The following is a 20,479-nucleotide window of genomic DNA, read 5'->3' on the forward strand; positions in this document are numbered from 1 at the left end:
GTCGGATATATATATATATATATATATATGAAAATCCAAACTTATATATATATATATCAAAAACAACAACGGGGTCCTTCCGGGAACCTTCCTCCCCAGTCAGGTGGCGTCTCACATTCGGTAGACCACACCGGCCGAAAAAGTCAATAAACAGCAGGTTGCTTAACAAGCAAAAGACGCACTCAGGAATACTGCAGCATAGAGGATTTATTTGTCCAGATTACATGCTACGCATTTCGACAATAACTATTGTCTAGATCACACATGAAGGAACCCCTGCCGGTTACAACATAATATACAGATTCTGATTCAGTTCATGAACAAAGAGGAGGGTTACCTCTGACTTGCCATATTGCCTCATACAAAGCTCGATGATATAACAAGCCGCCATCTTAGAATGGTGTACCTTGTGTTACATTCATACTATTATGAGCACACAATGTATTTTGACTACCCCATACTAGCAGCTGAAACCATTATAAACATTTATAAACATTTATAAACAGATGATGCGGTAATTCATGGAAAATGCATTTAAATTTTTCAATTTTTTGCAATTCGACCATTTCAATTTCATTGTCCTATTTCCTTGAAAACCAAACAAACAAATAAATAAATAGATCAATACCCTCGGTCTAGTGCCATTGCTGGTATTGTTGGTTTACGTAAAGGTGAAATTCGCCAAAAGTGACAAAAACAACTCAGGGGGCATGAGAAATACTCCACCTTGCCTAAAAATGGAGTATGGAGAGCAGATATGAAGGTCTAGTGCCCTAACTCAGTCATCCATACAGGGGTCCTCCAATTGGTTAATAAAAGAAAAGAAATATCATATATACATGTGTCCAGCAGGGATCGGTGCAAAGAAATATTAAGTGAAAAAATCTACTTTCATACATGTGCTTGTATCTTTTATCCAGGTTTCAGGTTGGTCAGAGACCGTGAATATACAAGTGACAGGAGTGAAAGTCTTCCATTCCCCCTAAAAGACATATAAAACATACAGTTAAAATCTGCATTAAAATCAATCAATATTTTAACTTCTTCATTACACACAGGTTCTGCAATTCATGTTATACATAATCAGTGGGTACAATTTATTAGGCATATATGTCTAGGCACATACATCTCAAAGATATCTAATATTCATGCAGATGGGTTGCAAGCTCTTCATCCCAGTTATGCCCCCCAGGGAACTTAGTTTCGAGTTCCATGATCCAGTGTGATTCTTTCTTCCTCAACGCTAGTTCACGGTTCCCCCCTCTTCTCCCAATATTTACTTGTTCAACAACAAAGTATCTCAGGAGGGAGTTGTCAGAGTGGTGATGTTCCTGGAAATGTCTAGCAATGGGATAGTGACTGTCTGCATGTGTGATGGCCCTGAGGTGTTCTTGTATCCTCTTCTTGGCCATACATGTGGTGCTGCCCACATACCTCTTTTTACACGGGCACTCAAGTACATAGATGATATACGTGGTGGTGCATGTCAAAAACTGCTTACAACAACCAATTCAGTAATTCCACCATCTATATACACATCCACTCATTCACCAACAGTTCTATGTAGTCACTCACTAGTTTTTTAAATGCTAATTCCTAACTATAACTGGTGTGAAACCTATGGTTTTTTCAGTGAATTTCAAAGGTTTTTTATTAGCAAATATCTATAGGTATGAAATGTAATATTCTTCATAACGAATTTTATATTGTATAATTATGTAATAGTTTTTTTTTTTGCCCCGGAGCGCTCCCGGGGCGCGTACCGATGCGTTCACCAGTAAGCGCAGTGCTTCGGCGTGCCCCGGGGCGCGTTCCGTTAGCGCTATTCCCGCGAACGAAAACAACATCGTGACGTATCGCGTAGCCGCGCGATGCGTCATACGACACACTGCGTAAGCGCACCCGGAAGCACCCGAGCGCATACGATCGCGCAACGTAAGCGCTGCCGGGCGCGCTCCAGGGCGCGACTACGGGCGCGCCCCGGGGCACACCCCCGGACATGCACCGGGGCACGTAGCGTAAGCGCGTCTGGTCATGTGACCGGAAAATAACACTTTTGATTGGTTCAGAACACGTTTAGTTTCCAAATGATGAGAAAGTCCAGGTCATGAGACCTGAAAATAACACTTTTGATTGGTTCACAACAGTTTTGTTTTCCAAATGATGAAAGACCCCACCTTTTTTTCTCATTTTCACTTTGTTGTTTGAGTGAAGAAGACCTGCATTCATTCTGTGAGAAATGGCTTCACTAGTAGCAGCTGCAGGTGCATCTGCACCACCACCACCTCCACCACCACCACAAGGGCCACCACAAGACCACATTGGTGGTCACGAAGAAGAGGAGGATGAAGAGGAGCAGGAGGAGATACAATTTCTGCCTGAGGACAATCCCCCATACAGACCCAAGGAACATTTTATTTGGGAGTTTTACAAGTTGCCAAGGGGTGCAAAAAAAGTGAATGCAGCTAAGGTGACTTGCCTCATCTGTTGCGAACAACTGTCAAGAGGGAACCCAAACAAGGAGTACTCTTTTGGGAACCACACTATGATTAGACATATGCAGAGGAAGCACCCAAACAATTATTCGGCAGCAGAGGTCAGGGAACTGACCAAGAAACCTCCCCATCCTTCTTCTTCAAGCACCTCCAATCAACCCACTCCATCGGGTGCAGAGGCTATGGAGATGGTCCCTAATGTTCAAACCAGGTTTGCAAAATTTAAATTTCTTTGCATATATTGCAACAAAACAATTTCATATGGTGAGCAAAGCATCACTTTACTCAACAGAGCTGCAGACAACCATCATTGCAGCAAGCAACATTATTTTTTTTCTATTTTTTTTGCTCTAGTTGAGCTGTTTGCAATTCCCTGTGTTTTGTTTGACCCCAGAAAAACTACAAAAAAATATAAAATTGTTCAGAAAAGCCAAACAAAATAAAAAATGTTCAAAAAAACAATAAAAAAATATAAAACAACAAAAAGAATAAAAAAACAGTTTTTTTTCAGAAGTACCTCCAGTTTATATAAAAATGCTAAATTTTTAAAAAACTGTCTTTCTTTTTTTCTCCAGGGTACGCGTACCGGTACGTGTACCGGTACGTGTACCGGGGTGCGCACCCCCCCAAAAAAATAAAAAAAATAATGAGTGTGTGTGTGTGTCTGGTGTGTCTGGGTTTTCCCCATGGTACGCTCCCCGGCACCCTCCCCGGTGCGCGTACCAGGCGCACCCCCCACTCAAATCGAAAAAAAAATGTTATTTAATTTTTTTTTTGGGCCCCACGGGGCACTTTTATGGCCCCCACATCAAACCTAAGGGGTCAGGGGGGGTCTACTCTGCCCCCTTATGGTCTTTTCCCCCTTAGTTTTTGTCACCTCTTGTGTCTCGATCCTACCGAGACACAAGATGGCGGCTACTCCGGACTGTTTGGAATGTTTACAGACACCCGAGAGCCAATCAGCTTTCTGAGTGCAAGTCGTGTAGCGCGCCCGTTGCGTTCCCCGGTGCGCGTACCGGGGAGCGCTTATAGATATATATATTTTTTTAACCTAAATTACTTAAAATCCATGGAGCACATATCTTGAGACATAGCAAAGGCACATCGGGCTACCAGTCCCTACAATTTTGCCAAGTTTTGTGGAAATCCATTCAGCTGTTCGGGCTAAAAGTGAGGTCGACCGCCCTATGGTAATTAACATGGGGAAAACATGTTTTGGGATCCCCCTTTTATCTCGGCCCCCGCTTGACGTATCCAACCCAAACTTTCAGGGAAGGACCGGAGCGCCGTGAGGCAAATTTGAGGAAATGTTCAGGCAGATTCCTCAACTGGCGCACAAATTATTCGCAATAGAATGTTGAGATTTTGCATTGAAAAAAATCCTAACTATAACTACCTACTGGCGACAGTTTTGGATTGGTAAAGTACCATCCAAACCACCTGGAAAAAATAAAGGCATCCCTGACACATGTTTTGCTATTATTATAGCTCTTCAGATAAATGTAGCTTTGTCCATCCACAAGGGGCACCCAGTATAAGTCAAAACAATACCCTTGCAGGCATAAATGATGGCACAAATTATGCAAAAAAGGAAGCAGAGAACTCTGGGTAGTTCCCAAGTTTAAGTGAAAAGCAGCTCCTGTATAGAGCACAGTATAACACCAGCAACACTCTCAATTTGCTCACTTTAAATATCTGCTTTTCTATCAAAGTTAATTAGAACATCCCTGTAACCATTGTTGTTTCTGTGAATTGTTACGTTTTTTTAATGTTAATTCCTAACTCTATCATCCCTGTAACCTCAGTTTTTTTCAGTGAATTTGTAAGGATTTTTAATTCATATTTCCTAGCTAGTGAGGAAGGGGATGGGGCCTCTGCGAGATCTCAGCAAGCCGGCTGTGTGAGACATTCTGGAGGTAACAGAAGGGGCTCTTGGCCCCCATGGACCCTTAGCATCCAAGGGCACTTCATTCTTATCAAGTAATACGCCAGGAGGCACGTTTGCAGAGTGGTGGAGAAAAGGTGTGGGCCTCAGATGAGCTCTTAGCAATTACACTGTGTGGGACTTACGGGAGGCTACAGGATGGGTTTGGCACCCAAGAACCCTTAGCAGCCAAGGGAACTTAATCTCTTAACCTGTTGTGTGCCAGGAGGTGCGTTTGCAGAGTGGAGGAGAAAGGGGCTGGACCTCGGTTGACCTCTCAGCAATACCACTGTGTGGGACTTACTGGAGGTAATAGGAGTTGTTGGCCACCACGGACCCTCAGCAGCCAGGGTACTTCATCCACCCACCAGTTGTGTGACAGTAGGCCCATTTGCAGAGTGGTTCAGCAAGAGGGCAGGCCTCCAGCGACTATCTCTGGGACCCAACCTTTTCTTTTAATTATCCTTAATAGGGGTGGTATGCCACGCGGCTGTCCCCTCCTTGGGTTGATATTGGCCCCAAGAACCCCATCCCCAGTCTTTTTCTAAAGAGTAGGGGGCTCCATTCCCCAGGGTCCAGCTGTGTCTCCTGAGTGTCCTGAGGGCATCCAGTCTCCACTGGGACAGTGAGGAGGGCCTGAATTAATCTGTGGTCCCTGCCAGCTCGCGCCTCCTGAGGGAGCCGGTATTGCTTTCAGACATAGGGAGCTGCAAAACATGCAGCTCCCTATGTCTGAAAGCATATCTGTTCTGCTTCCAGCAAGCATGAGCATTTTGTCAGCTCTCATTTGCTGGAAGCAGCGTGTTTGCTGTGACTTGGCAGGAGCAGTAAACTCACTTATTTGTTCAAAAATGCTGTTTGTGATTTTAGGCCACATCCTAACTATAAGATCTACAAATGTTATGTGCACATACAAATTTGACAGGGTGGGTTTATCTTTTAGATTCCAAAACTCACAAACAAGTCAGCCAAAGTACAGGTTCTGGGGTTGTAGCCCTGCAAAACGGGTGTTGGCAAATATTTTTCAGGCTCTGTTTTACCATGGAAATGCATGTAAAATACTACCCCTAAAGACTAGATTAAGGGACAATTCAGAGAAGTAATGGGAAGGGAACCTCCCCATTTTTCAGGTGAATGAGGAAAAGGAGTCATTCAACACCCTTTTTGTAGTCTCAGGGTGAAAAATAAATGAAATGTAAAATGTTCAATGTTAAAATTCAAAAATACCATGCACGCTCTTACAGCTTTTCTAACTAGTGTCTGTTCAACATGAGTAAATTCTACACTGAAATGTGCTCCTCTTAATATAAGACTAGCACACCAGAGTAGAATTTTTAAATCTCTGCTTTGATGATGAGGCCCTTTAATTAAGGTAACTTACACACACACTGTCAGTTTGGGGAAGCTATTGTCCTCATCCCTACTCAATTTCTTTAAAATTCGAATCTGTCTTTTTATTAATAGTTTATCATCAATAAAATAGAATCTGATGACAGATAAGGACACCAGTATCTTGGATCTTTGTGTTTCACAACTCACTCAATTTTTACTGGACAGCTTGCAAAAAGGCAATTAAATGATATATAATAGGTTAGAAGTACAGGAACACATACATTGTGTAAGGGTTCCAAAGATCTCTAAAAGAATATACTAGACTCACAACTTGCATAAAATGTACACTTTTTCAGTGCAGAAGCTGCAGATGTCAATTGTTCACTTTTCGCCCTTAAGGCTTGCTGGCTGGGGCAGTGTAAATACTGCATGTCAACCTGTCGAAATTAACTCTTGTGTCAGGTTCAAACATACCTTCTAAATACTATTCAGTCATGCCTAACTAAGTCTTGTTCCCTTAGAATCCTTCTGCTAAAGTAGTGAAAACCCAGTGGGAGTGCTGTAAATTAGTATTCAACTTAAAGCAAAGATGAATATATAATTATATTGTATCGAACTGTAAAGTTGGTGAATTGTCATTAATTTCTGTCTCTAGATTTTTACAAACAGCATTTGATAAAAGAAGTGACAGTAGTAGGAAGAAGCAAATTGAAATGTGGTCATCTGCTGGTGATTCACACTTGCACAGACCACTCACACAGACCACACACACACACTCACTCACAAACAAACTCACAAACGCACACACACACACACACACACACACACACTGATGATCCCATGTGATATGGCATGTAGTTGTCAGACAGGAGAATCTAAAGAAATGCCTACAGACATAATTGTCATGTTTTTTGATGTTTGGTACAGGTACGCAGCTCTAGCCAAACCACAAATTGTGGTGGCTAAGGCCATCATGCCTTAGAATCTTATATATGATAACGTTCTTCCCGCAGGGTCAGTAAAAGAAAAAAACATGACAAAGATTATTGGCTAACGTGCTCTCTGAAATAAGAAATAAAGGGCATGAATATTTATCATGCTGATCTTGCGCATTTCTTGCCTAAGAATATAAATTTGCTTCTTCCTACCTCAGTCACTCCTTTAGATAAATTATGTCTATAAACCTCTAGAGTCAGACATTAGCAACGCATTAGCAGCTTTTTAGTTCAACACAATTTAGATGGGTATTTATGTTTGCTATTAATTGAAATATAATTGACAGCACTCCAACAGGGTATTCACTACTTTATCAGAATGGGAACAAGGCCTAGTTAGGCAGGACTGATTAATATTTAAAAGGTTTATGATAGCTTGTGCACGAACTTAAATTGATTTTGAATCCTTTTTAAATAGCGTAGTCTGTTATAACTTTCTGTCTTGCTCCAGGGGTGACGTTTCCATCCTCTGGGTATGTCTATTCTGATACTTTCCAATAGTGCTTCCAATAACTCTTGGTTGCATCCCCCTATGGGCACTCTCTATTCATCTTCCTATGAGGGTGTTAAATGATCACAGTAAATTTGATTGCTTTTTTACTTCATTAATTTTAATGAAATCTAGCTTGAAAATAATTTTCATTTCAATTTTCCTTTGTTTTCATGTATACATCATTTGACTTTTTCATGATACTCCATACTCCAATGCATTTCGAGCCAAAATAGCTCTTTATCAGGGGGCCAGTCTACAATAGAATCATTACACACTGTTTAGATACACATACATTTGTCAATAGAGTTATTTGTATGTTCATCGATACTATTAAAATGCAATAATTCATGCAGTTTACATTTGTGCTTTCTGTGAGTTTTGAGAAACCTTGTGATAAACCTTATAATGTGACGGGGTGATGTGGTTTGTGTGCTTTTGTTTAACATAACGTGGACCAGTTTGTATTGACATGTGAAAAAGCTTTTATTCACAAGTCCATTGACCTCGTCTTTTTCAGCCGCGTAAAAGATGCTGAAAGAGTAATCGGGAGAAGCCGATATTTAACAACCGCGAATTCGGTACACCTTAGTTGTAAGAATGTGTTCTTTAGTTATATCACCTGCGCTGCTATCGATTGGCAACACTTACATGTGGCAAAGTATATGTGGGAAAGACTGAAAGAAAATTCAAAATACAGATCAATGAACACAAATCGAATATTAGAACTAAGAACACAAAATCCACCGTTGCTACCCACTTCATGGAGGTAAAACACAACATTGTCACTCTGACAGAAAGCAGGACCAGGATGGGACTTCGGCTCTTCCTCCAACATTTTTGATTCATCAAGCACTATAAGATACTGGGCCATTGCGCCTCTTTTGTCTACTATTCCAGGCTGGGAAACCCAGCCTCCAGTAGGACTGTCTTCTAAACAACTTGTCGGCCCCCCTTCCACACCCAACTGTCTTGAGAAAGACCCGCCGTGACCACCCATTGGGGCACCACAGGGTCGAAACGTCAACACTTTGTTTTAGGTCCAGCATCACTGGGATTCTATACTTGAATAGACAGAGATCCTTGCTTTGAAACAGTCATCTGGCCTACCTTCATTAACATCTGTACATATGTAAATGAGTACACTGTATATAATGTTCACCACTTGAGCACCATGCACACTTGTCACCCCCTTTTTTGTACTGATCCTAACAGTCCACATTATTGTATTGTATATATCATTGAATGAAGTAATTCTGATATAAATCTCCTTGTCAAAGCATTTGGTTTCTCTATGCCTTATTCATTAAGTATTAAGTAACTTATGCTATTGCTGTGTGTCAGAGTACTTAATTTTCAGATAGCATTAAAAGCATCTCTTACTCTCGTTTGCTCTACCCACAGAACTATTCTTGTTTAACTGTAAACTTACCCGTATTCTGAGGTACACACAGTCACCCCTATTCATTTCATTACATTAGTCTTACTGCTTAGCTTGTTTTAGAACGGTCGGACCACTGGTGCCGTGGAAGCCGCACCACCGCCGAGAGTTTGGCAGTCCATCGATGGCCAAACTCATAATGGTCTTAAGTGTGTACAGCAAGTTTTATGCAGACTCAAGTGGAGGCAAAATTGGAGGGGAAAGATAACATCGTAATGTGCTAGTAACTTTGTTGGTGATAAATTAACTTGCATGTAATTGGTTAGGCTGTTGGAGAGTTAAGTTGAATACAGATCCAAAAAAAAGGCCAAAATTAAATCACTGATTGGGTCAACACACTGGGCAGACGCCGGCATATGTAACTTGGGCTTAAAATTGTTCATTTTAACAGTGAAAGGGTGAGAAAAATAGGTTAATTTGATGTAACATTGACACTATTTAATAAATCTTCATTAAACTGTGTATACTGGTATCAATTTAAGCCCAGTGCAGGTATTTCTCGTTTCAATTATAGGGGAGAGGTTTTTTTGCTATTACAGAGGGTTGAGTGAAAGGGCTTTAGAGAAACAGTAGGCTCTGAGCCCAATCCCACATACACAACCCAGCGCTGTGTAAATTGCACTCAGCTGCGTGGGAAGGGGTTATATTTACATACATTTTCTACCAAGTTAAGCCCCAGTTTCGTGCAAAGCGAAGAGAGAGGGTAAAATAAAACATTAATTGAATGATAACTTCAGTGCACCGATGCACATCTGTATCACATTAGGCAGACACCGACCAAGTTTACTCTTCATCTTTGGGTTTCATTTAGATACAGATTTGTGACTTAAAAATAGCTTATGGTTCCCAGGCAGTTTACCTTTATTAGTGGGAACTATAGGTAAGATAAAAAATTAATGTGATGGTTATTGAGGACAATGGCTCAGTAGCTAGTCCGACATGCTTCTACCCTCATTACAAGCCCAAATTTGTCTGGATCATCCTTCAGGGCCAGGGATCCCTAACTACCTCCTAAGGTCCACTATTCCTAGGATTTTTGTGAGGTGGAAAGAAAAAGGAAACTTAAAGGAAAACAATAATACACTCAGATGAGTTCTACCTGAGAGGAATCAGGCTAATATCCTATTGAATAGCAAAAAGGAGAAAAGAAAGAATTTGTTTAACGCAACTTCCCTTATCAAAGACTTAAAATAATCAGTGACTTGGGCATACAGGTGACACTACAAATGACACTACTGCACTCATAGCACTTATGACATTTGAAAACTCACCCAGTAGGGGAAAACAAACAATTTTAAAATAAGTGTATGCAACTGGGGGGGCCATATGGCTGAGATACCCGCCACCCCCTCTCAACACAATACCCAAGGATGGGAAACCGGAAACAGTTCTGAACTTTTGGAAGACGGGAGGGAGTGACCCTCCCGGCCATATTTATTAAAATATGAAACAAAATTAAAACATTAAAATAACAGTTTCATATTATGTACAATTTCATTACCACATTGCGATGTTTGGCTAACCTTAACATATTCTCTAATACAAAGGTTCTCCTAGCCGAACTAACATCCTACAAAATATTACTTGCAATTTGAAATTGTACATCCTAACGTTTAAGGGCCAACGGCAAGGTCGTAACCGGTGTCAAGATCCCTAAACCAGAAATATCCCCCTCACTTGTGAGGGGCGACCGCACAGAGGTGTACCTCAAGTGCAACTACCAATTTCCCTTGACTTGACGGGGGCCCCACTAAACTCGACGCCACTTAAAGGTCGTCCGAGGACTCGTGTGAGGTATCTAGAAGGTAGCGTAGACCCCTCCCCAAACCCCACACAACTTACCACATCTGCCGTCGCAGATGTCCTGGCCCCGGGAAATTCCCCAGGAGAGGGCTGTAGCCCCTCCTACCCAGGAAGGGGCCTTGACCGCCTTTCCTTTCCTTGCGGCGGCCCATCCTTAGAAGGGACCGCCTCCCCGTTGAGGGGCCAATGGCCACCTCCCTCGAGCGCTCCCATCCGTAATGGGTGACGCCCACTCATAGGGATCTTCCAATTAGTGCTCACCGATCATGACCTTACCGCCCGACCAAAATAAATGCGACAACTCTAAACTAAATGACTAAATTACCTAAAAGACAGTAACAACGACCACTTTATTAAAGCATGCTTACTGATCAAACACTAGAGCAGGATTACTTTATTTACAAAACATACCACAAATCGACCATTCTTTATTGCATATTCAAAGTTATCATGATAATAATCCCAACCTGTAAACAAAATTAAAGTTACCACATCAAAACTTTATTCAAAACCACTTGCTGTCCTCAGGGGCTGGTGGGTGGGTCAAAATTGGCTCTTCGTTCCGTCTCGAGCTAGCGTGCAGCGAGGAGGTGCAGCTTCAGAGCACAGGAACAAGAGGATGCTTTCTTGGCTTGTTGCTCCTTTTATCCGTCTTCAGGGCGGGCGTAAACCCGCCCCGGCCTGCCTCCAGGGCGTGGCCGGCCGCGTCAGTGTCTAGGCCAGCCCACTCCAGGGCGGGAAAAAGGCGCGCCCCGGCTACGCCGCTTCGGGCATACCAGCCGAGGCTCGCCTCCCACCCAAGATGGCTTCCCGGGGGGATCGTGGTACTCCACCATACGTTCGGGGGGACCGAATGGTCGCCCCTTTCCATATGCCAAGAGGGCTGACCCCCCCAAATAAGCAAACATTTCCATCTGTCTAGTGGTTCATGTTCATGGATTACCGCTGGAAAGACTGCTTTCCTCAAATTGAGGGGGCCTGTCGAGAAACGAAATCCCCTCTTGACACAGGATAGAGCACTCACCTGCTTCTATCTCACCGCTCTGACAGGTATTTGTGACATCTGCATGCTTTGTGGTGTGGTAACATCACAGTGGAATGCCAGGGGGCTTGGGGCTGAAGTGGAAGGAAAGTGTTTCCTTTGAGAAAAGTCATCCTGCAGAGGGACGTAAGGCATGTATCTACAGAGGGTGTAAGCACGTAACTTTCTTTGGGTATGATTTTTGTTCTATGTAAGAAATCCAGGTTGTAGACAGGGTGGTAGTTCCAAGTGGTTCCTTTATTACGTTTCAATTGTAGATGGAGAAGATGAAGAATAAGATGGTAAATAAGATAGAAGTATAGCCGCACCAGGAGCAGTCTCCCTCTGCTCAGCCTCTCATCCTCCAACTGACGCTCTCCACCAGTCCACACACCAACATTCCAACCATCATACATCATTCTCCAGCCATGCATGCAGAACAGAAGAGCGAGCAATGATGTGAAGAAAGAAGAAAGGAATTAACCGTTACAACATATCCTCTTTCTTCACAACAAAGAACAATATGAGAATAAGAAGTAGTGAAACAGATGGAAAGTATTATCAGAACGTGATAATACATATAAAGTAAATGAAATAATGGAATGTAATAGTGCAATGACATAAAATTAAACATAGTGCAATAATGCAAAACCATAAAATACAATGTAATAATAATGAAAATGCAAGTATGCCATGTAATCATGCGGTAACCTGAAATGCAATATAATGCAATAACATGAAATTCAATGACATAGTATAACAGCAATGAAAGCATAATGAAATGAAAAATAAGCAAATTAATGGCACACACACATCCCCATTTCTCACAAAGGAAGGCAAAACAAGACCTGTGCCACAAAAATGGACACCTGAAGACACAATACGTCACAGACAAAAGAAAGAAGAAGAGAAAAGTATGTATAAAATCAGTGAAACCATACGTCTCAGGCTCCCCTATGCATCAAAGAACCAGTCAACCGCAACAGAAGAAAAGATTAATAAAACAAGAGCTGTGAAGTTAACAGTGAACCAGCACTGAAGAAAAAATAAACTGAGAGGACCATAACAAGAATGTAGATACATGCGTGACAACTGGTACTCAAGAAAGAAGACACCAGTAAAAATACGGGATACGCTCACCCGTGTAAATAATAAATAATGGGATACACTCACCCATGATAATTACAGGAATATCCTCACCCATGTAAACAACAAGAAAGTAACAGAATGCACACATCCGTGTATTAATAAGAAAGAAACAGGATACACTCATCTATGTAAATTACAGGAATACCCTCACCTTTGTAAATAACAAAAATGAAACGGGATACACTCATCTGTATAAATTATGGGGATACCCTCACCCGTGAAAATAACCAGAGTGAAACGGGATACACTCACCCGTGTAAATAATAAATAATGGGTTACACTCACCTGTGATAATTACAGGAATACCATCACCCATATAAACATGCACTCACTCACAGATAATATCATTCAAATAATGGGATACACTTACCCACTCACAATTTTTACCTTTGCCACGTACATGTAGACATTAGATAAAACCCAGTATATACTGTTCTCACAGACCGAAAGTAGTAAATTATGGCAAAATAAAAAAAAACCTTCTCATATGCAAACGCAGAATAAATCATTACAATTAAATAACATTTTAAATAGAACAAGAATCGTTACTCAACCCTAGTACTCAAGTATACAAAGAACAAAACAAAACTTGTTAAAAAACAAGGAATAAGCAATTCCAAAAGATGCCAGAAGATGGCGCACAGAATATATTTTAAAGAATATAGGGCGAATAATAAAAGTTTCCGAACATTACTAAATCTTATCTGTGCCAAACTGGAAATCGTAGACTGAGGCAAGAGAAAGGAATGTCCCAAATTAACCAGCTGTCAAGATACGAAGATGTAACTCCTTGTATTTCTAAAAGCATTCTTCATACATATCCACGGAGAGGGTACAGTTCTCACGAAGACATGAACTTCAACCTAATTTGACGAAATGAAGAGCATGGAGAGAAAGGACGTCATGTCTGTGTTAGAAAAAAAACTCTGACTGTGGTAGTTGCGCTTCATGTGTAATTCTTCTTGCCAAACTAAAATGGCGGCACGCAACAGACTCTCGGTGTTTGCGTGCACCCACTGGCTTGCAGACAGCAAAACATAGATGACGAAAGACTTGAAGGCCACGACCGTCATAAAGAGCTGAATGAAGGCCTCGCAAAGCAACTGAAGTGAGGTAAGTGTGCACGGACTCTGTTTGTGCTAGAGACATTCTTTGAAACAGAGGCAGCAGTTAAACTGCCAAGATAAAGAGACACACAGAGAAAATGCGCAATACCAAAATCGAAGACAAAAATAACGTAGAAAAACGAACATGAGGCTCCCCGAGTACAAATACATCCACTAGATCATCAAGGTAGTCGAACAGTACAGCGGGTCGTCTCCTACACAGGCAGCAGGTTAAGGGGCACGACCATCTCATATATCATCATAAACGCTCACAAGGGGTGTCGGTTGTCCTCAGAAAGCAAATCACTGTTGCCATTGCTCAAGACATGTCGTTGGCTCACCTGTTTTCCCAGAGCAATTAGAAGCAGCACAGAGCACAGCACAGCACAGAGCTAATAATGTAGAAAAGCTTAGGCTTGAGTGAAGAAGAATCTGGCAGGTTTGTTATAGGCTGGCCGGTGTAAAAAGTCCACTGGTGGGGCTGGAGCTGCCAGTCTCTTTAGCAAGTACCCGAAGCTTGTAATTCATAAGTTATACTTCTTTAGTTGCAGTTTAAATGTTCCTTTTCTTTAGTTGCAGTTTCAATGTTTCATGTAAAAGAAAATTCAAAGGGCCTCATTTATGAGAAATGACGCATCACTGCGTGAAAGCAATGATGTGTCACTTTTCAGTGCGCACTTCTTGCGACATTCCTGATGCGTCATATTTAATGTATGACGCATCATGTCGCAAGGAGTTACAGATACGTCAGTATTTCTGACGTATCTGTAAGCGCAAAAGTGACGCATTGCTAGAGTGTGTCAGAAAAGTGACGCAACTCCAGCAATGCGTACTTTCACATGGGGCAGTCTTACGCCTGCTGTGAGGCAGGCACAAGATTTTGATGCAACAGCATCCTAAAAGTAACGCAGTGAAATCTCATAAATTTCACTGCGTCACTTCTACGACCCTTCCTTGCGTCAATACACCCCCCTCTCATACATTATACCTGGTGCAGATATAATGTGGCGCCGGGGTTTACAAAGTGACGCATCTACCTAGATGCGTCACTTTGTAAATATGGTGCAACAAGGCGCATTTTTTACGCCACTGGTGCGTCACAAAAAGTGATGCACCGGCGGCGTAAAAGTGACGCACGGCCTCATAAATGAGGCCCCAGGTCTGTAGGTTCAAGAGTCAAATCGTTGCCAAAATGTTCTAAGTAAGAAACCCAATTTGTAGACAGGGTGGTAGTTCCAAGTGGTTCCTTTATTAAGTTTCAATTGTAGATGGAGAAGATGGAGAATAAGATGGTAAATAAGATAGTAGTTCAGCCCCACCCGGAGCAGTCTCCCTCTGCTCAGCCTCTCATCCTCCAACTGACGCTCTCCAGCAGTCCACACACCAACATTCCATGACATCATACATCATTCTCCAGACATGCAGGCTGAACAGAAGAGAGAGTTTTGATGTGAAGAAAGAAGAAAGGAATTAACCATTACAACAATTCTGATTTGCATGGGGCTATTTAACATAACTGTGAGTTAAAACTGAGGCTGTACCTGTCACTTGAGAGTTACGCCTCATTGAATGGGCAATAACCTTTAGTGATGGATTAACAGGTTATAAAACCACACAGAATTCCCAATTATATGGGGTTCAACATTTTCCATTACTCCCAGCAGGTGGTAATTGTGTGATTCGTCTTGCTGTTGTGGTGGAGAAAAGGAGTGGGGTATGGTAGTAGTGCTGAGAAGGGAAAGGTCTGGTGGAGCAGTCAGGCGGGGTATATTAATGAAGGGTATGAAAAGTTTTCTTTTGCAGGAATCTTTTGAACTCTCTGCAATGAGTCCTCTTGATGTTTTGGAGGCTCTTAACATTTTAATCCTGTGGTGGATACATACATTTTAATGACATTCGATAAAGGGGAAGGACACACATCAATAAACAGCAGAACTTGACACCTTACCTTGAAATTGGAACTCATCAACAAACAAAGAGATCATACTGTAACATCATCGTGTCATTCGTCATGTTAATATTAAAGTACTACGTCATGGCACCTGTGATATCATTTATTAATTTGTGAAGTCATCTGTTACGTCAAGAGTTATGGCAAGAGCATTGTATGAGCAAACCACAGCCTTTATCTCCTCTGCACAAATCATTGTTTGAAGCATAATGCAATTTCAGTTCCTCAAAACTTCGATATGTATGATGAGGTCACAAATATCATTGATGACATCCACAATATTTAACATCTTCATTGTCAGTAACATCACTACAGAAACATCCTGCCTGCTGGGACTGCACCCCTGTAGAAAGGGAGACAAACACTTACACATGTTTGTCGACTTTGCATTTGCCCTATTTAAACATCAGGTGACCATGACTTGGAAGTCACCCGCACCACCAGACCACCAGCGGTGGATGCAAGACATCCTAAGACATGCCAAGGCTCACGCTCTCTGGGCACTCTGGGACGCGGGACTCCCTGCACCAGCAGCAAAGGGTGTGGGACCTTTATACTAAATGTGGAAGCTAAGAATGATACACGCCAACCCTGAACCGGCAATTAACTGACCCAAGGCACAGGGGAAAACTAGGTCTCCCTCTGAAACAGCCCAGCATTCATTATTGCCCTCCCATGGTGGCATTGTGCTATCCCTTGAGCTAGTCAGAGATGGGTTCTTCTATCCCTCCCCCACTGGATGCCATATACACACGCACTACATGTGCCTCGCTACTCATTGGGTGCTTGCCTGGGGCTCCCACTCACCTTTTTTCCCCCTCTTTAAGGCTAAACCTGCCATTGCCTCCACATAGTCTCAAGAGCACATTCTCTCTTTTTAGGTCGAGCATTAGCACGCATCACTGTCTGCAAGACCTAGTGAAATCACTCACACTGAGTGTAATCCAGTTTGCCATTTACCATTCGTTCACCTGTTTGTCGCTTTAATTTACTGGCTTCCAATTGGCCAGTGCTCCAGATGCATTACTTCCATCTTTATTCGAGGAGCACGAGCCAACCACAATTTCCTCACACTGTAGGTCTTTTTGGATGTTACTGGTGATTACTTACTTACTAACAAGCTATCCGGTTCACTTAGCAGCCACATGGTACCTGTAATGTGCACAGGTGCTGCCGGCATTTTCACTGGTAATCAGACTTGAGTTTAAAGTGTGGATCCAATGAGGGGAGACGCGTGAGCGTGCAAAACAAGATGGTGGCTCAGAAATAAGCTCCGACTCAACCATCCATACAACGAGGTTAATTGAGCCTAAATTGCAGGGTTTAAGCATTTCCTGCTATTAGCACATCTTACCTGCTCTAAGGAGAACATTGCTTCAGATTTTCTTGGCAATTTTGGTGACTTCTGGGCTCCTCCAGCTGCAGGCTCTTCTCCACCGAAGCTCCCTTCAGCTTGCTCCGAGGTTCCTGTCAGGAAGGCGGAGTTCTACACCAAGAGAGGGTGCGGCTTCGGCCTTGGTTTCCTCCCACAGATAGTTTTAGCTGCTGCACTGGTTTGAATTATTTATCTTTCCACTGCAATTTTGACAACTTTTGCCCAGGTTTATTATTTTCTTGAGAATGGAGTGTAAAGTTACAGAAAATAAGCTTAAACAAACAGTTTCTTCTCCACCTTTGAAGTAAAAAATGGTTGACTCATTGGAACCTTCGCTTATTACTATTCTGGAGGAATGAAAGGCACTTAGATCAAACACTGACAGTATTGCCATGGAAATAAAAAAATTACGCAAAGACATGGCCAGTCTTTCATTGAAGGTTGCAGATAATGAGATCAAGCTGCACGACCTTATGACCAAATCAGATCAGATTTTGCAAATGGTTACAAAAATCCTCTTCATATATATATCCAAAGATATTGACGGGAATGATTGCAAGCGATAATTAGAGATTCTACTACCTAATTTATTGAATGAGAAGTTCTCAGAAAAATTTGAGATAGATGAACAATATCGTATTCCATTTCCATCTCACCATAAGCAAGGTCAAACTAAGCCCAGGAAAATAATCTTCAAGGTTCTTAGCCATCATCACCCTGTCCTTATCAGGAAGGCAGCTTGTGAGATTCGTTCTCTTCTAGTTAATAGCTCAGAGATTTTCATCCATCAGGACTTCGCTAAGGAAACGGTTGTGATGAGAAGAGATTTTGCAGCATTGAGACCACGACTGAGAGACTCTGAATTCAAATATAGACTCTTCGATCCACCCACAATGTGTATTTGGAAACGCAACATCTCCAAATCATTTCATCGACCAGAAGACCTTCAAGCTTTTCTTGACAACCTCCTCTTCTATCAATGGATACTCATGTCTTTCCAACTTAAAGTTATTCTATTAGTGCTACTACTAATGCTTTATTATTACTGTGATTGCTCATAGCTATATTTGATATCCAATTAGTAATGCTTCTGTTATTATTATGATAGGCCTTTTAGTACGGGTGTAACGCCCTCCTCTTTTATCTCCTCTTGGATGCACGTGTGTGTCTCTTCTTTGTAAATGTATGTTTTCCTACTTTGTATATATATTTGTTTTTTTTGTTTTTATGTCCTCCATGTCCATTGGCTATTTCTTTGGTCTCTTATACTACTCCTGTTGTATGTTGCCATTCTTCCTCTCTTCCGATAGTCTACTTTTTTTCACCTCATAATCTATTAATAGTTCTCCTAAAGTTAATGTTGTTACATGATTGTCAAAGGTTTACGTCATCCAGTTAAAAGATAAGAGATTTTAGACTATTTACTAAGCATGGGCGAATTTTGCGAATCTGGCGTTCGCGAATTTGCGTATTCGCGAATTCGCAATCTGCAAAATCCGCAAACTCTCGCGAATTTGCGGATTTTTTTTGTGTGTGTTCGCAAGGGTTTCTGCCAGTTCGCGGGGGTTTTGTACCAGTTCGCAATTGCGAACTTACTTGTCAGCTCGCAACGGTCGCAACTATGTTGTTTCTACGCCTGGTTTATCATCACAGGTTCACAGCACCCTCTGTTTCACCACTGCCACCCTCTGGTTTACCCATGCCACCCTCTGGTACATCATTCACTACCCCTCCCCCATCACTGTAGATTATGGGGGAGTGGAAAGCAAGCACACTGGCCCTGCTTCAACTGACATGAATTAATTAGGGGTTGATTTATTAATGTGTCACTGAATTTAAACTTCCAGTCTGGCACCTGCTTCCTTATCTGTAATTTGCTTTCTGTTGCAGTGCAATTTTTTTTCCTAGGACCTTTGTGGCCTACTTGTAGCGATTCTATGAGCCTGCTGCGAGGGTCAGAGCAGGGTCATAAAATAGTTGCAAGTAGGCAACTGAACTCTGGAGGGGCCTCTCAGGAAGCACTACAGGGAATGGTTACTAATGATGAGTTTGAACTTTTGCACCTGCTGAGTGCTTTCAGTTTTGCAAAACTCATTTTTCTGCAATTTCGCGGGATTCGCGGGGCGCGAATCTTGCGCGAGATGGAATTCGGAAGCCGCGAATTTGTGCGAATATGCGATTTGTTTTTTTGCGGCGTGTTAGTTCGTAAGATTTTGTACGTTTTAACGAGCCGCTTGTAGCGCAATGGCGCGAAGTTACTCTCACGGTCGTTCATGGGCACGGCCATCTTGTTTGCATGACATATTTCCGTTTCCGGGCGCAATGTGTAATCTCGCAAAGTGTGAGGCTCGCTAGTACAATTTCGCGTGTGATCGCGAGGAAAATCTTGCGCAAACTTACCCACGCGGTCGTGAACGGGCGCGGCCATCTTGTTTCTCATTCATTGCTATGGTTCTGGGCATGCTTTCTGTATCCTCTCTGAATCTCTGCCATCCTTTGCTTGTTTGAAGTTTTTTTTAATCTATTTTACTTATTATCTATCCCTCTATTTTGCTAGCTCTATATTTTTGTGTTTTCTGCTACTTTTGGTTAATTTTAAACTACTTTTTTAAAATCTTTTCTTTTCTTCTTCCCTATTCTATTTCTTCTTTATTATTTAGCTTCCTTTCTGCCCAGACCATGGTAAAGGGAGCCGGGAAGCATCCTGAGAAGGGGAAGGGTCCCGCACCCCGTGCCAGGCTCCCGTGCGGGCGTTTGAGGGGGGAGACAGTCACAGCCTGGGAGATCTTCAGCACGGTGGCCGCACTAGTTTTTTATGTTCAGCGCCGCCTCCCAAGGACCATCATGGCAGGCGGCAGGATCGCTAGCGGGTACGGGATCCAGGAGCGCCGGAAGGGGTGGGAGAAGGTGTGCCGGGCCATGTACCAACACTCTCGGGTCCAGCGCACCTACAACCAGGCCACCCACCGTTGGACGGATCTCCGGGAACGCGATCTGCTGGACCTGCTCGGCCTTGAGATCCCCGGGCTTGGTGAGTAGTAGTAGCTATTTCTTTACTACTCTGTTTTCTCCTGCTCTGTGTGGTATTATCTTGCAAATTTTTGTTTTTTTACCAAGAAATAATGCTGCTGATTACATTGTAGGTAAATAATATTTCAAAATCTTCTGTGCATTTCAGGTGCACTGCTCTCCTTCTCAGTAGCGCTGCTACTATGCTTATTTGTTTTCGATTTTGTGTTCATTTCATTGGCCTGTGAAATTATGCACGAGTGTAGTGTAAAGAACTGCGTAGCAAGCATGTTTCCTTCAGCCACACCACAGCCCTCCTTTGGACTGACCACAGCTGCGTTCACTTCACCTACAACAACTTAAACTTACTAACCTTTAAACTTACGAT

This window comes from Lissotriton vulgaris, chromosome 3_1, assembly GCF_964263255.1.
Source record: "Lissotriton vulgaris chromosome 3_1, aLisVul1.2, whole genome shotgun sequence".
In the NCBI taxonomy this organism is placed as follows: domain Eukaryota; kingdom Metazoa; phylum Chordata; class Amphibia; order Caudata; family Salamandridae; genus Lissotriton; species Lissotriton vulgaris.